Genomic DNA, 15,971 nt, shown 5'->3' with positions numbered 1-15,971 from the left:
CTTCCTTCTTCTTGAGTTTCTTGTGGAATGTGGGTTGTTCTTCCTGTATTCCAGACTTCTGCACTAATGTTTCTAAATAGGATTGTTGAGGATCCATCCCATATACAGTCACCAAACCCAGACACTATTGGGGATGTCAACAAGTGCTTGCTGACAGGATCCTGATATAGCTGTCTCCTGAGAGGCTCTGCCAGTGCCTGACATATTCAGAAGTGTATGCTCTCAGCCAACCATTGGACTGAGTACAAGGTCCCCAATGGAGAAGCAAGAGAAAGGACCAAAGGAACTGAAGGGGTTTGCAGGCCCATAGGAGGAACAACAATATTAACTAACCAGTACCCCCAGAGCTCCCAGGGACTAAACCACCAGCCAAAGAGTACACATGGAGGGGGACCCATGGCTCCAGCTGCATATGTAGCAGAGGATGGCCTTGCTGGACATCAGTTGGAGGAGAGGACCTTGGTCTTGAAGGCTTGATGCCCTAGTATAGGAGAATCCCAAGACAGGGAAGCAAGAGTGGGTGGGTTGGTGAGCGGGGGTCGGGGGAGGGAATAGGGGAGTTTTCGGAGGTGAAACCAGGAAAGGGGAAAACTTTTGAAATGTAAATAAAGAAAATGTCTAATAAAAAATAAAATTAAATAAATAAATAGGATTGTGTCAGGAAACAGTGATGTTTGGGTGTAGGCCCAGCATTATTAAATGATCAAGAAAAGTGCAATATCTTTCCTCACCTATGTCAAGGGTCATGATCATCACTCCCTTAAGAAAAGATAGGTTAAATAAAAAAATGCATGGCATTTCATTAATGTTTAGTAAGGTAGAAGAGCCTTCTGAAATAAAGGCTCTAAGATACAGGGAGTTTTATCCATGTATATGCTTTAGATGGTAACAGTAAATAGTGTTTGCAAATGTGGCAAGACAACAGGAATGATCTAATAAAGATTCTAAAATTGGAATCCCACAATGGTTGTCTTCTTACCACTATGTGTAGCTTTCCATCTTGCTAGATTTCAGGCAGAAATTTTTGGAATTCAGGCAGTGGAAAAGAATATCTAAGAACATACTCTCAGGCAGTATAGAGCAAGTAGTGTACACATGTCCAACTCTTACACAAAAAGACATAGGAAAAAACAAGCAATAAACCTAGTTTGTATGATTTGCTTTGGAAGAGAGAAAGGAGGAAGAACACTTTAATATTTTGTGAAATGTTCCAGAGAAAAAGAATATGGACAAGATTTATGTAGGTTATTAGGAGATGGCCAGAGAGACTCTGAGGATCTGCTAATATCCTGGAGGATGCCAGATGAATGTGCTATGCAATGGTGAAAATTCTTCTAAACCTTAAAATAATTTAAATTATTTAAATGATATATATTTACCAAATCTTAAACAGTAAACTTCTTTGGTTTAATCCTATTTTGTCCCCTTACACAAACACACACACAAACACACACACACACACACACACACACACATCCCTATTATTTCCCACTAGGGTCTAATTTTTTGCTGTACTGGAGTGAACCACAAAACTTCTTTGGAAATGTAAGGTAAATTAATAAGTGGCTGAGTAAAGATGTGAGTCAGAGGTGAGTTCGCATAGGAGGTTGGAGGACGGCACTGATGGTTGGAACACAGTCTCACGACTCACTGCTGGGGAAAGCGTCTGTAAGACCTATGTGCTTGTTCCACCAAGAAGTAGTCATAAATTATTTCAAGTTTCTCATTGATAGACACAGACCATTAAATGTTTCTTAAGTGGGTTATAACAAAGGAATATAAACATGGCTGCATTAATGTTCTCAGGGGAAAAGAGAACATGGAAAAATGGCATTGCAACTTGACCCAGAAGATTACTTAATCCATTGGCTGAGCCATGTTTACTAGGTGGCTGGTATTTAAAGAAGACAATGTGCTAATTACTGCTTCCACATGAAGTCTTTATTCTGACTGGATATATATGTATTCCAGGTGTCTTCCACAAACATTGTCCTGGGATTTTCATCTTCATGACCAAATATTATGCAATGGAAAACTTAATTGGCCAGTATTTTATGTGTTTTCTGAGATGTTTTTATTTCACTATTCTACTTAGTAGAGGCGTCTTATCTTTGTTCATCAGTTCATGCCCAAATTTTCATGAAAAAAATACATTTCCATTTAAATGAAGTAAGCAGCTCTGTTGCATAGGACACAATCTGATCATCTATATCCTTTGACTTTTTTTTCATCATAAAATAAAATACTATGGGAAGAAAACTATAAAACAAAAATTTCCAGGCCAAAGAGTCGTCAGATTAAGATTGAGTCATTATTGTACACATATCTTGAGATAATGAAAAAGCCTGGTAAACTGAAATTTAATCATGGTCAGGTAAAAGGTCAGTGGAAACCTACCTCTTTTGGGAGACAGAAAAACACCTGCACCGTTCATTATGAGAAAAGCCTTTCTGAGTGGAATACCTATAGTTTTGAAACATTTACATTGAAAAATATGATTCTTGTGTCTCTAAGCCCATAGTGTGTCCTTCTTAGACATGACACTTTCCCTAGTCACAGTGACAATGCCATATCTGCCCGTCATTCAAATTCTATCCCTTTATCTATACAAAACTCATTATTACTTCTGCTGTCAGCCTCTGCTTCTGGCTTAGTGTCACTGTGTTTTTCTATTCCTAAAGAAAGTCAGCAGTTTTAAATGTTAGTTTCAGCAATCAGCTGTGCACAGGGAAAAGAAAGCTGAAAGGACAATCACAGGAAATGAGAAGTGAGTACCCCAACACTAACTCATTCTCAGTAATGTTCAAGGGAGTTCTACCCTTCACACTGGACAAGACTAAAGGCTGACACTCATCCTGTCTTAATGCCCTTGTCCCCTTTAAAGTGACACTACTCACCTATTCTTTCTACTATTAATTATTTTATTTTATTTTCTAAGATCTCTATCTCATAGGCCCATTATTACATATTATACTTTCTTATAGTATGGCAATAGGAAAGGTAGGAAGTATTGCAATTGTGGTCTCATGGATCACTTTTTACAAGAAGAAATCAGAAATTATAGTGTATGTCCTTCATGTTTAGATGAAAAGCTCTTGCATGAAGTCAAGTCTGTGTTTTGAGATTGGGCAATGATTGAGATTCTCGGACATCAGAGTTGCATAAAGCCTACACTCATTTTTGACCTAAAACAAATGTTTCCATGCTCTGATTTGGACAACGTAAAAATTTTGTGGTAGAGGGCACATTGGCATGGTTTTTAAACACTATTTTTAATAACCAATAGACAGATCTGGCAGTGATTTTGACATAAATTTTATGGCTTTCTAAAGCAAATTATATAATAAATAAGGTTTTTTTTATAAACAATGTGAAATGAGCAAGAGACTCATACCAAATCAATGTTTGAGTCACAACTCTCCTTTTACTTGCCAGTGGCTAGCACCAGTTCAATGATCTTTTAGATATTAGGCTTGTTACCCATATAATCACTATCTTGCTGGACTAGTGGGAGGTTAGAGATGGCCAGGGCCAGACACTTAATAACAATCAAAACATGGAAACACATCTATTAGGTTGAAAATGAATTTACTCTTCATGCAATTTTGATGTCTACAAATATCACTCATTACACAATCTCAAAATACCTTCTGATACAAAAACCTACCATAGACAATTTTAATTTCAGTGCTGTATGTAATGTAATACTTATGACTTTCAGTTAACTGAAAGCTACTAGCTGAGATTAAATTTCACTCTTATTTGTATACTCATTGCAACCATAACATGTTTTATTTTTCTTTTTAATTAAAACAAACCTATTCTAAATTTCCTCTGTATCTTAGAAGAATACATTTATCCTATGCTTTATTGGTGCCATAAACTTAACAGAATAACTTGGTTTTAACACTTTTTAATTTCAATTCCTTAGTGAATCTATTTTCTAACAATTCAAACACTTTAAAAGTTTAATGTTTTTAAAATATTCAAAGTTTCTAAGATACCCAAATCTAAACTGTCCAAATATCTATGTAAATCTACTATATCAACTTATTTCTGTCAGACAAAAAAAAAAATCAATTTATTATCAGAAACAGGACTATATAGCAATTTGACAGCCCTTAAGTAAATTTTAGTGGCCTCTAACTTAATATGCTGCATCTTATATGTGGGTCCACTTAGTGTATACTTGTTTTTTTCATAAGAAATTGTCAGTCTTAAAAACTGTCTCATCACACTACTCACTTGAAAAAAATCTGAAATAAGCAAACACTGAATTAGAAAACAAATGAAAAATTCAAGAACACAGTTATTTGAGGATCATAAAGATGGTACCTTCTGCAAGTCTCACTACCTTTCAGATCTTCCCCATCCTCCTACCCATCCAAGTCCATACCTACCCCCCCTCTCTCCCTCCCTCTCTCTGCCTCTCTCTACCTCTACCTCTCTCTCTCAAAAATAAAGAGGGAACAAAAAGAAATAGAAAAGCACAAGAAACACACACACATATAAACATACTCCAAAACTACAAAAGGAAAATATATTATATAAGCAAAATACCAGAGATTTTAAAAACAACAACAACAAAACAAAACCAAAAAACAACATGTGATGAAAAAGTCTACAAAAATGCCAGTGAGTTTAGCTTGTATCGACTGTCTATTGATAAGCATGAGGCCTACCCTGAAATGAACTTTATATACTCAGTGAAATTCCATTGGAGAAAACTATTTTTTCCTTTGCAACCAAGTCTATTGTAGATAGCTTCTTGGTTAGAGGTGGGAGCTCCTATCTAATATCTCAGTGCTGAGACTGTGCCTGGCTTGAATCTGTACAGGCACTGTATATTCTGCCAGAGTCTCTATGAGTTCATATAGCATCAGTCCTCATGTGTATGGAAGACACTGTTTCATTGGCATCATCCATCACCTCTGGCTTTTACAATCTTTCTGTCTCCTCTCCCTGAGCCCTGAGAGGAGATGTGCCATTTAACACTGAGTGTTCCAATGACTCTCATGCTCTCCATATTGTACGATTGTGGTCTCTGTATTAATTCTAATCTACTATCATTAGAGAAGGAAAAACCTTAGCAACAATTGATCTACCAGTAATAATAGAATGTCATTCAGGGTCATTTTTATTGCTATGTTCCTTTGGCAAAACAATAGTATTTGTTTTCCCCCCAAGACACCTGGCCTATCTGGTCTTAGGTTCTTAGTCACCAACTAGCAACATGGATGGGTTCCATCTCATGAAGTGGTCTTATAAAAGATATTGGTTGATTAATCCCACATTCTTTTTGCCAGTACTGTATAGGAAAGTCATCATTTGTAGATCACAGAGTTTGAAGATTCCAATGAGGTTAGAAGATGCAGTGGGCACACATGAAGCTCAGCTAAACAGAACCTACTTCCAAATTTACAAAAGTAGCCGTAGTCAAGAAATAAGTTATCTGTGGTTTGTGGAATGGAATGCCTTGATTCTAACCATGTGTTCATCCCATAATCTTGCCATATAGTCTTCCCCAATGTTGTAGATAGATTCATCAAAGCCAGAAAGATAGTGTGCCAATAAATCAGAAGTCACAATATTGTATAAATAATAAAAGAAAATAATAAAAGAAGTAATACCAACCTTCCCATTCTGTTGGCCAGAATATTAGGGCCACCCAACCTTGAAAGGAAAGATTGCATAGTATATAAACACCAGGTTGTAAGAGACCAATGTGGCCCATCTTACATGTCTGCCTAGAACAAGCAATAATCTGTGTTTGGGAATGGTAGTCAATTCTATATGTTTCCTTAGAAATATATTCTCTTCTGTCCAGTTTGTTTCCTTAGAAATATATTCTCTTCTGTCCAGTTTGTGTCAATGCTTTGTCTTAGACAGCATATGGTGCTTAAGAGTTTATTCTGAGCCCCACACTGTGCCAGGACAGCACATTAGAGCTTGCCCTGGTGTGCAGGGACTTTGGCAAACTGAGCTGAGAGCATGAGATGCCCCACCACCACCACACCCACCACCTGAGGCAATTGGAAGAACTGGCCTTGTCCTTCAACAGCTATAACACTCTGCAGATGGAAAGTGGTCCTGCACCTCACCTAGGCTGCACAATAGAGCTAGTCCTGGTCACGAAAGCACACATGAGCCTGCCCCAAATGTGTGAGAGCAGGAAAGCTGTCACTGCCTTCTGCTAGCTGAAGCATTGGATGAGGTAGACAGGATAGTTCTCTCTGGTGGTGAAGGTATGGAACAGATAGTGGGCTGAGCAACTCTTGAATTGGTGCACCCCAACATCTAACTCATCTATGAACTGCTGGAGGATGTGAAAGGACCAATCCTGCAGATACAAAGCTCCAGTGAAACAGGGCAACAAGATGTCTGAGATGTGTCCCAGGGAGAATACATATTAATAGTATAGCAAAAGCCAAAGACCAATGGCAATTATTATTTCTAAGTAAAGCTATGTGAACAAAAGTGTATGTTGTCCAACACACTATGACACACTATAGCTTCCACAAGATGGTTTTTATGCTCTGTGTGTGTGTGTGTGTGTGTGTGTGTGTGTCTGTGTGTGTGTGTGTGTGTTCCTTTTGTGGGGAGGGAGATATTGTAAAGGTAGAGATGAATGAGACTGGAGTACATGATATGAAACTCACAAATAATCAGTAAAAAAAAAACTAAAAAGTATATATGTATGATAAAAACCCGGGGAAAAACTCAGATTAATCACGGAGGAAGACTAGCAGCATGAGACAGACACACCCAGCTTCATCAGACTAACCTACCAGAAAGATCTCCCTCTAGAGATCCCTCAAAGTTTGAAGGATTCTCCCCACTTTCTTATACCTATGTTCAAGTAAGTTTTGTTGTGCTCTGTATCAGAATTGTGGCTATGTTGATGCTAGCTGGGATATCCAAGGTTTTAGGTCCTATTTTTACAGAGACCAAGCAATCCAGCAGTCCCTAGACCCTGATGTTCTCTTAAAGCCAACAGACATAAAGTGTTGGCCTTACACAACATTTATGAAGGCCTTGAAAAAACAGTTAATATTGTGGATATAACATGTTTCTTATATTTTTCTAAAATAGAAAATAATTTGAAATTTGTTTTTCATAGTTGCTAGAATTCTTTGGAAAAAAATAGATACCAATTGAATGTCGTTCTACTCTTCCGTCTTATAAAATGTAAGGCTGTTTGTACTGTATAATTATTTCATAATGCCATCGAGACCATGTGCATTCTATATTGGTAAGCTATAAGATGTGAATTAAGACTATAAATCTCTTTAAAGGATTTGCTTATGTCATACTATAGTTTACCCAGCATGAGGCAATTAGTTTACTGTTCCCATAGTGATACTTGTGACCTCAATCTAATTGTCTGTGTTTTTAACTAATGGATTTTTGTGGAATTTTTGTCTATCTAAGGTTCTGTTACTATGAAACAAACAATCCCTAAACCAAATGTCTTCAGATAATAATCAATTCATTTATTTATAATTCATGAATTTTTGGCTTGTCTCTAGAAGAAGCAAGTGTGGGTATTTTATGCTAGTTTAGCCTAAGGTCACTTGTGGGGCTGGAAGGCAGTGTGACCTGGTGAGTGTCAGGAGCAAGAGTGAGGCTGAGATGTGTCCAAACCCTGAAAATCTCATTCTGAGATCAGCAGGAGTAGGGCTGCTTCCTCCCTGCTCTGGGTCTGCATGTCCCAGTACATGTAGCATTATGACCCCCACCTCTGCTGCCCTTGAGGTGGTCATGTAGCCTATAGGCACCTGGCATTCCTTTATAAAGCTCTCATTACCCCGATAAAGAGAAGTGTTTCACTGTAAACCAGCTCCACGGAAGGCTGTTTCTCCTGTACTCACACTGACCGAGATCTTTTCTAACCCACCCGCCTGGCTAAGCTTCACTCCTTTCAGTATAGCCTGGTGCAAAATGGTGCCTGAATATCCCAAGGAAAAAGTAGACCCCTACTGATAGTCACTCCTTGACTAAAGTCATTGTTGGCTTAGATTGTGCTACCATCAGGTAGCTGGCTAGAACATCTCAGGAGAGTTAGCTCATCTCCATATTATCTCCCATCTGCTGAGCTATGGTAGTGGTGGCATTCTAAGCAAGTGAAGAAAATGTTGTGTGGCCACTCCAGGTCTTGGCTCTGAATTCTGACATCAATGTCCTCACAGGTTAACTTGATCAGAGCAAAAGCAAAGCAATCCAGATTTCATGAGATGGTGAAGAGAACTCCATCTCTTGATGAGAGAGCAGAGTCATAATATAAATGTGTGTAAGTGTAGAATTGGGCAGAATTTGAAGCCACTTACTATAATGTACCATACAATTGATATGTATTATGTGTGTAAAAAAGAATCAACATCTTATAGCCTATAAGAGATGATGAATTTTTATTAATATTTTCTCTGACAAATCATAATTTGTTCTGTGAAACTCATAAATTACATTAACAGTTTCCTCATATAGCAACAACTAAGTTAGAATACTATGACGCTTACAAAAATAAACAGGAAAGCTGCTCAAGCTCAAGAGGGGAATAGAAAATAATATAAAAAAATTAAAAGGGGCATAAGCATGTTAGACACATGTATAAATTGATATGCACATTCAAAGAACTGGAAATCCACTGTGGACAGAATGATCAGATCTATGTACCTACATGAGTCAACTACAGCTGGACAGTATGATCTATAATCTTAAGACTTCCCACTGTCATTATTCTGCAAACCTGAACTTCTACAAAGTAAGCCTGATCCTCCCTTATACTCCTCCACACACCTGAAGGCTTACAATGCATAAGTCTCATACTTCTTCAGTTTTTTATGACTAATTTGTCTGAAGTTTTCAACCATTCCTACCTGTCCAAGAGTCTGGAGTCTTTTTGGAATGGAGCCCAATATTCCCATTTTTTTCTAGTCACTACAGAAAATGCAGAGTTAGCATCTTCCCTGCTGGGACTCCATTAGGGCAGCAGGGATTCCTGTTTGCTTTTGAACAGCTGCCTTGCACTCTTGCTGAAGAGAGAGCATCCTACCAGGTTATTCCCAGTGGGTGATCTCAGAGAAGCTGCTGTTAAGTCAAGCCAATTTCTACACTGGGCCAGCTGACTTTATTATGCTTAGTACAACATCATATTATACTTTATGCCACACTATAAATATATGTATGTATCACATGTGTATTCACTCTCTATGTTAAATACAATATATTCATATGTCCCTGTCAATAATATCCCTAATAAATTCCACAACTTTTCATGTCCCTTTTCACCTCAATTAGTCCAATTATTGCAACTTTTTTTGGTTTGGTTTGGTTTGGTTTGGTTTGGTTTGATTTGCTTTGCTTTGGTATGGTATGGTTTTTTGAGACAGGGTTTCTCTGTGTAGCCTGGGTTGCCCCAGAGCTTGCTTTATAGACCAGGATGTCCTTGAACTCACAGATCTATCCACCAGCCTCTGCCTCCAAAGTACTAGAATTAAAAGAATACACCACCACACCCAACTGCAATCTTTTCTTTTCCAGTATTGTCTGAGGTGTTTTCAGTCTTGAGTGTTCATCACGTGACCCTACTCCTGGCTCCCTATTTAGCAGTGATTCAGTATTCTCTCCTTTCTTTCTTCATTGGGAAGGCTAGGTTTGCATTGTGGGAATTCTGTATTTTTGACTCTTCACTCATCCTTAATAGCAATCATTCTCAGCCTTCCTAATTGCTGTGAACCTTTAATACCAGTTCCTCATATTGTGGGTCTCCGATATAGAATTGTTTTCATTGTTACTTCACAGCTGTAATTTTACTACTGTAATGAAATGTAACATAAATATCTGATATTCATGATCTCTGATAGACAACCCCCAAAGGAGTTACAATCCACAGGTTAAGAACTGCTGCTCTAGGCTTAGGATCAGGGTCTGGTGAAGAGGCTGGAGGTGCCAAGTCGGGCCGGGAAGGTGGCAAAACGAAGCCCCTGAAACAGCCCAAGAAGCGGGCCGAGGAGATGGATGAGGAAGATAAGACTTTCAGGCAGAAACAAAAGGAGGAACAGAAGAAACTCAAGGAGCTAAAAGCCAAGGCCACGAGTAAGGGCCCCCTGGCCACAGGTGCAATTAAGAAATCTTGCAAAAAGTAAGCTGTTCCTCACATCTGAGGTGATGGTGACCCTCCTCTTCCATTCCCATTTAAACATCTGGATTCCCTGCCATAACATCTTTGCCACTACAGCTAGAATGAAGTATTATCCTGTAACCTATCAAACATCTGGATTCCCTGTCACAACATCTTTGCCTTCTAGTAGAATGAAGTGATATCCTGGAGAGCCTGTTGTTGAACATTGTAATAAATTTTTGTAAAAAAAGAAAATGAATAAAATGAATAATGCAAAAAAAGAAAAAAAAGGAAAAGAACAAAAAAAAAGAACTGCTGCTCTCTAGAATTCCACAAAGGTAAATTATGTCAAGCAACATTGCTTCAACTGCCACACCAAAATCAAATGACAACATCAAATGGTCCAACCATTTCTCCTAATTTTTTAGGCATCTTAAGAAAGGAAAGGAATCAGTCTTCGTTTAAGTTTTCACTCCTCACTCTTCATGCTTGATCCCATTCCAACAGCAACTCAGTTAACTTTTGGAAAGATAGAGATAAACACTGTCTAATACAGACTCTCCTCTGCTGCTCTCATGGAGAAATAAATAAACTCACAGGTTGCGAAGGCCTTTCTGTAAGGACTCTTGGAGGCAACAAACATGAACACTCTTTGGGATCCAGTGTAGTGCTTTGTCTAGGTGGAAAAGCTCTGCTCCTGGCAGAATCTTTCCTCACTGCTCCTTCCTTACCTCATCTTATTAGGAATGTAACCTGTCTTTGACATTAAGGATATTAAAAAGTGGCACTAACATGGTTCTAAAGTCAAAGTGGCACTAACATATATATGTTTTGCAGGAGAATGATAAAAGGGTCCTTAGTAGAAATTACAAGGATCCCACTGGTTCTGCCTCAGATAACATCATTCCATCGTTATCTGTGCCAATGTACCACCACACCCAATTTGTGGGAAGAATTTTAACTAATTCTATTTTTGTTTTAATTGTTATTAGTACCTTCATATGGCTTTTTACTTCTGATGTTAACATTACCACAGATAATGACTTAGAAAAGTTGTTCCCTATGTGACTCTACATCTCAGATATGGTACTTATCTCAGATGGAAGCTTTTGTGGCATTTTCCCATACATGTGAACATTACTTTTATAATTAAACATTTTCTCACCATAATCAGTACTTAAAATGTGAGAATAACTTTCTAATAATTATGCACATGTGTATAAAACAGTTGAACTTCTGTGTTGGGATTTTTAACAAGGCAGCTCTTGACCATCAGGTGCCATCTTCTGCTCATATAGGAAAGATAGATTTAATCAGCCCTTTTTATATAAGCTATTGAAGTATGTATGTACCTTTCAATAAGCCATTTTCCCCAAGATAGGTGTCCCCACACTGAATTTGGAGGGGTAAAGTTATTTCTAGAAAATAATTGAGTATTTAACATTTAAAATCAACTAGACATACAGAGAGTTACAAATACTTATCTAAAAATCATGCCATTTTACTTTTATTTAAATAAAACATAAAAGAACCTAATGAGTTAAGCAAACAGAGCAATCAATTGTTATTTTAAGGAATGCAAAAAATACCAGTTGTTTACTATCTCAAGAAGATTTTTCTGTGAATATGCAGAATAAATATATTTGGTGGGTGACCGTTGTTCTCTAATAAAAGAGAATCACATCTTCTATGATAACTTGTACACCTTTCATTTACTGCACTAATGTCAACATGAATGCTGTCAGATTTTGTTGTTCATATTCTGCAATGAAGTCCAAAGTAATCACCTAATGTATCATCACTTTAAAAGAAAAAGGAAACATCAAAACACAGGCATTGAGCATCTTCTTCTGCTTTTGTTGTAGTATAACGTACATAACATCAGATACCCTTAAGGTTCTGAAAATTCTAGTTTACTAAATCATCAAATTCAAAGTATTTGTAGATATATTTTCACATTATTACAAATTTATCTTTCCTTGTGTATGATTTTCTTTTTCAGTCTTAAAAAATTCTCTACTCAGTTCTTTGACTTCACTATAGAACTCAGTAGGGTTTCGCAGAGGAAATCCTTGAAATTTATGATTGTGCAGCTGTGGGTCACTTCATGAGTTATGAATATAGTAAGTATAATTATAGGTTGTTGCTATAGTGTTGGAAGGTGCTTTTGTAGAGATTAAATTGAAAAGATAAACCTACTATATTTCTCTTCAAATATGGCAAATGACCCAGTTGGAATGGCTACTGATTTCCACATGGATATGAAGAAAGTGTATTGTTTAGATTTGTACATAGTACCTTAAGAATTCCTTTTTTGTATGGGTCAAAAAAAATCTAAAGATGTATTTCAGAAACACACTTCTAAAATGCTAGAGTAGTAAAAGCTTTCAAGTGTTGTATCGCATATACTATGCAATGGCCTTAAGGTCAACAGTAATCTATGTCAACGATAAAAGTGGACAGAGTACATATTATTAGAAAGAATGTCTTTGTCCCCTGCTGTGATTCCTAAATATGTGGCTGTCTTCTAAACATGCTGGAATTAGTTCTATTTTTATCAGATGATCATTTATGTAAACTCTACATTAGTACTAATTATTTATTTTTACAATTAGTTCAGTGATGTGCTTGGTTAAATGAATTAATTTGTATATAGCACTCACAGCAGCACACAATGTCTAATTACCTATTGTTATTTCACTGAAAATCAGGAAACAAGTAAAACTATATTAGTAAACATCAAACTTGACTGCCTTTATAAAAGCCATGTTCAAGCTCAAGATGCTAATTGTGACTAATATTTTGCTAAATTTAAGGCAACATTCAGTATTTAAGGCTAACAGTTTTGGAATTTATCTCTATGTACCTATCAATAATAAAATGTATAAGACTAGATTAAAATATAAAGCAAAAATGTCTTACTAGTGAAATTAAAAAACTGACAATCCTAATAGGAGATGAGATTTATTATACTTTAGTAAGTAACAGGTTAAATAGGAAAATCAAGAAGACTATCAGATATGAATAATATAATTATCAAACATATTTGATGAATATTCAAAGACTAATAAGCCTAAATTTCAGACTCATATTCTCTTCAATGAAACAAAATATATATTATCCTGTGATAAAGCAGTTTTCAAATCATATTAAGTATTTTGGGTTTTTTTTTTTGAGAAAAAATAAACACAAAGAACATCTAAAACTTAGAGAACTTAAAATACTGCTAAGGAATTGAGATGCTTAGGCCTCATCGTCTGCTGAACAATGAAATCAGAAATGCAAACAGATACATTTCAGGGTGAAGACCTAAGGGAACGCAACTGAATCTAGCAAGGGGAAAATTAAGAATGCCTAGGGTAGGGCAGGGAGCCCAATGAAGCATGTTTGCTATTGTGACATCAGATTTCCATTATGGAGACTGTCTGTTAAACGAAAAGGTGAATGGGAGAGCCTTAGCTGTTACCATAAGTAGGTAATTCAGCAGCCCCAAGTGAGAGTTCCTCAGTCCACACAGGCTTGGAGGTCAAATGAAAGAACTATGTGCAGTCCACACTGTAGCTTTGCTTCACAGAATAAATCTGCATTCCCTCTCCTCAAACCTTAGAGCCCAGGCTCCTTCAGCATGGTACAGCACCTACAGAAGCCAAACCTATGCTGCCAGAGGTACCATTCCTGAGCTCATATTCACTACACTCCACATCTCACTCCTCACAGCTCCCGTTGATAAAGGAGCCTCAGAGTAGAATGTACCCCTAGTACTGCATTCACGTACCTGCCTGGATTTCCACAGTACCAATCTTCCCTGTGGTACTTAAAGAAAAAAAGAATGGTCCCATGATCCATTGCAACACACACCACATCATACCCAAAACCATGACTGCAAATTACAAAGCTACCCAGAAAGTGTATTATAGTGCTCAATTAGAACCAACGCAACCACAAACTGATACTTTAAAGGAAAAAGCCACAAGCTATGACAACCAGCTTACAAAGTGATAGAGAAAACTTATCCAACATGTGTGCAGATAGCAATCTAGTAGCTGAGTACTAACATAAAAAACAGGGTACCATGACACTTCCAAAAGAACACCATACCTTCTAGCAGCAGATAGAAAAGGAAAGAATATATACTGATTAAGAACAAAATCAATTGGGAGGCAGAGGCAGGCAGATTTCTGAGTTCGAGGCCAGCCTGGTCTCCAGAGTGAGTTCCAGGAAACCCTGTCTCGAAAAAAACCAAAAAAAAAAAAAAAAAAAAAAAAAAAAAAAAAAAAAAAAAAAAAAAAAAAAGAACAAAATCAAAAATACCTTGAAAAAAATCTCAGTGAGGTTCAAGAATTTAGTAAACCAATTTACAAACAATACAATTCATGATATGAATGAGAAATCTAGCAAACAGTGATAATGAAAAAGAAACAAACAAAATTCTTAGAAAGAGAAAGATCAATAGGTGAAATAAAGGTAGAGTTGTGAGCCAGGTGTAGTATATGACTGTGATTCCTGCACTCAGGATGCTGAAGCAAGACCACATGTTCTAGACCAATGGGGTCTTTGCAGAAAGCTATATGTCATCCTGGGTACATAGCAAATACTTTCTCAGAAACAGAGAACAGAATCTGAGAGCCTCAACAGACAAAAAATGAAAAAGAATGGCATAACTCAAATGCTAGGTTTTTTGTTTTGTTTTGTTTGGTTTGGTTTAACTAGCAGATGGGGATAAATAAATAAAATATAGGGATGAATGAGAGAATAAGCAGCCTCTTAGCCTTATAAAGCACCCACTATAGGTCGATTATTTCATGAATCACAGAGAATTCATGAGATGAAGAGAATAAAAAGCTAAAAATGTACATTCAGTGAAATACCATTCAGAATGGTCCCTCTCCTATTAAAGATGAGGACATATAGGTATAATGACTGCTGTTCTAGCACCTTACTATCATATGATTTCATGGATCTAAAATAGCAAGAGAAAAAGCTATGCACAGATTCAAGGGAAACCTCATTAGACTTAAAGCAGCTTTCCACAGAGACCTAATAAGGAAAAGCTATACCACACTCAACAAAAAGTATTACTCACAAATAAAAAATATTGGATGATGAAAGTCATCAGCAGTACTACTGTAGAACAGCAGTGATGTAGGAGTAGACCAGTACTACAGAAGATGTTAAAAGGAATCCTATATCCAAAAGTCAGAAAACACCAAAAATGAAACATGCATGCACAAATCTCAACAGAAAAGAAGATACACAAAGAGAAGCAAAAAGCAATTAAAACATCAATATATTAAAACACCAAACCAACAAAAATAAACAAGATAAAAAGAAAACATCAATGTATACTATAACCAAACAGAAATTCATCAGTAATTGTATGAGTAAGATTAACTTCTCTGGCCCTTGGTCCTTGATGGCTCTATGCCCCAGTATTGGGGAATGCCAGGGCCAGGAACTGGGGGAGAGGGTGGGTTGGTGAACAGGGGGTATTTCAGAGGGGAAACAAGGAAAGGGGAGAACATTTGAAATGTAAATAAAGAAAGAAAATATCTAATAACAAAAGAGGGCCAATGGAAGTCTTGGTTACCACTCTTCAACAGCCACTGAAGCAGGGAGGATACACTTCCCACTGAGCCACCAGGAGACGTGCATGAACATCTATCTATAGGAAGACTGATTACAAAGAAAAAAGATTAACTTCTCTGTAATAACCTTGAATCTATGTGGTCTAAAATCTCCAATTAAGAAATTTAAATTGATTGAGTTGATTAAGATACTAGCCCTGCCGGGCGGTGGTGACACATGCCTTTAATCCCAGCACTTGGGAGGCAGAGGCAGGCAGATTTCTGAG

General features: G+C 37.1%; 1 protein-coding gene and 1 pseudogene across 5 annotated transcripts in view; both read left to right on the top strand.

Annotated features, from left to right (window-relative positions):
* Epha6 (EPH receptor A6) overlaps positions 1-15,971 on the top strand; it is a 922,972-nt gene that overhangs the window by 647,209 nt on the left and 259,792 nt on the right. The gene's annotated exons all lie outside the window — the stretch shown is intronic.
* Positions 8,678-10,378, top strand: LOC116086213 (annotated as a pseudogene).

Source organism: Mastomys coucha, unplaced genomic scaffold (assembly GCF_008632895.1).
Source record: "Mastomys coucha isolate ucsf_1 unplaced genomic scaffold, UCSF_Mcou_1 pScaffold12, whole genome shotgun sequence".
Taxonomy (NCBI): Eukaryota; Metazoa; Chordata; class Mammalia; order Rodentia; family Muridae; genus Mastomys; species Mastomys coucha.
The sequence above is the reverse complement of the archived record's forward strand: the minus strand, read 5'-3'. Positions and strand labels throughout refer to the sequence as shown.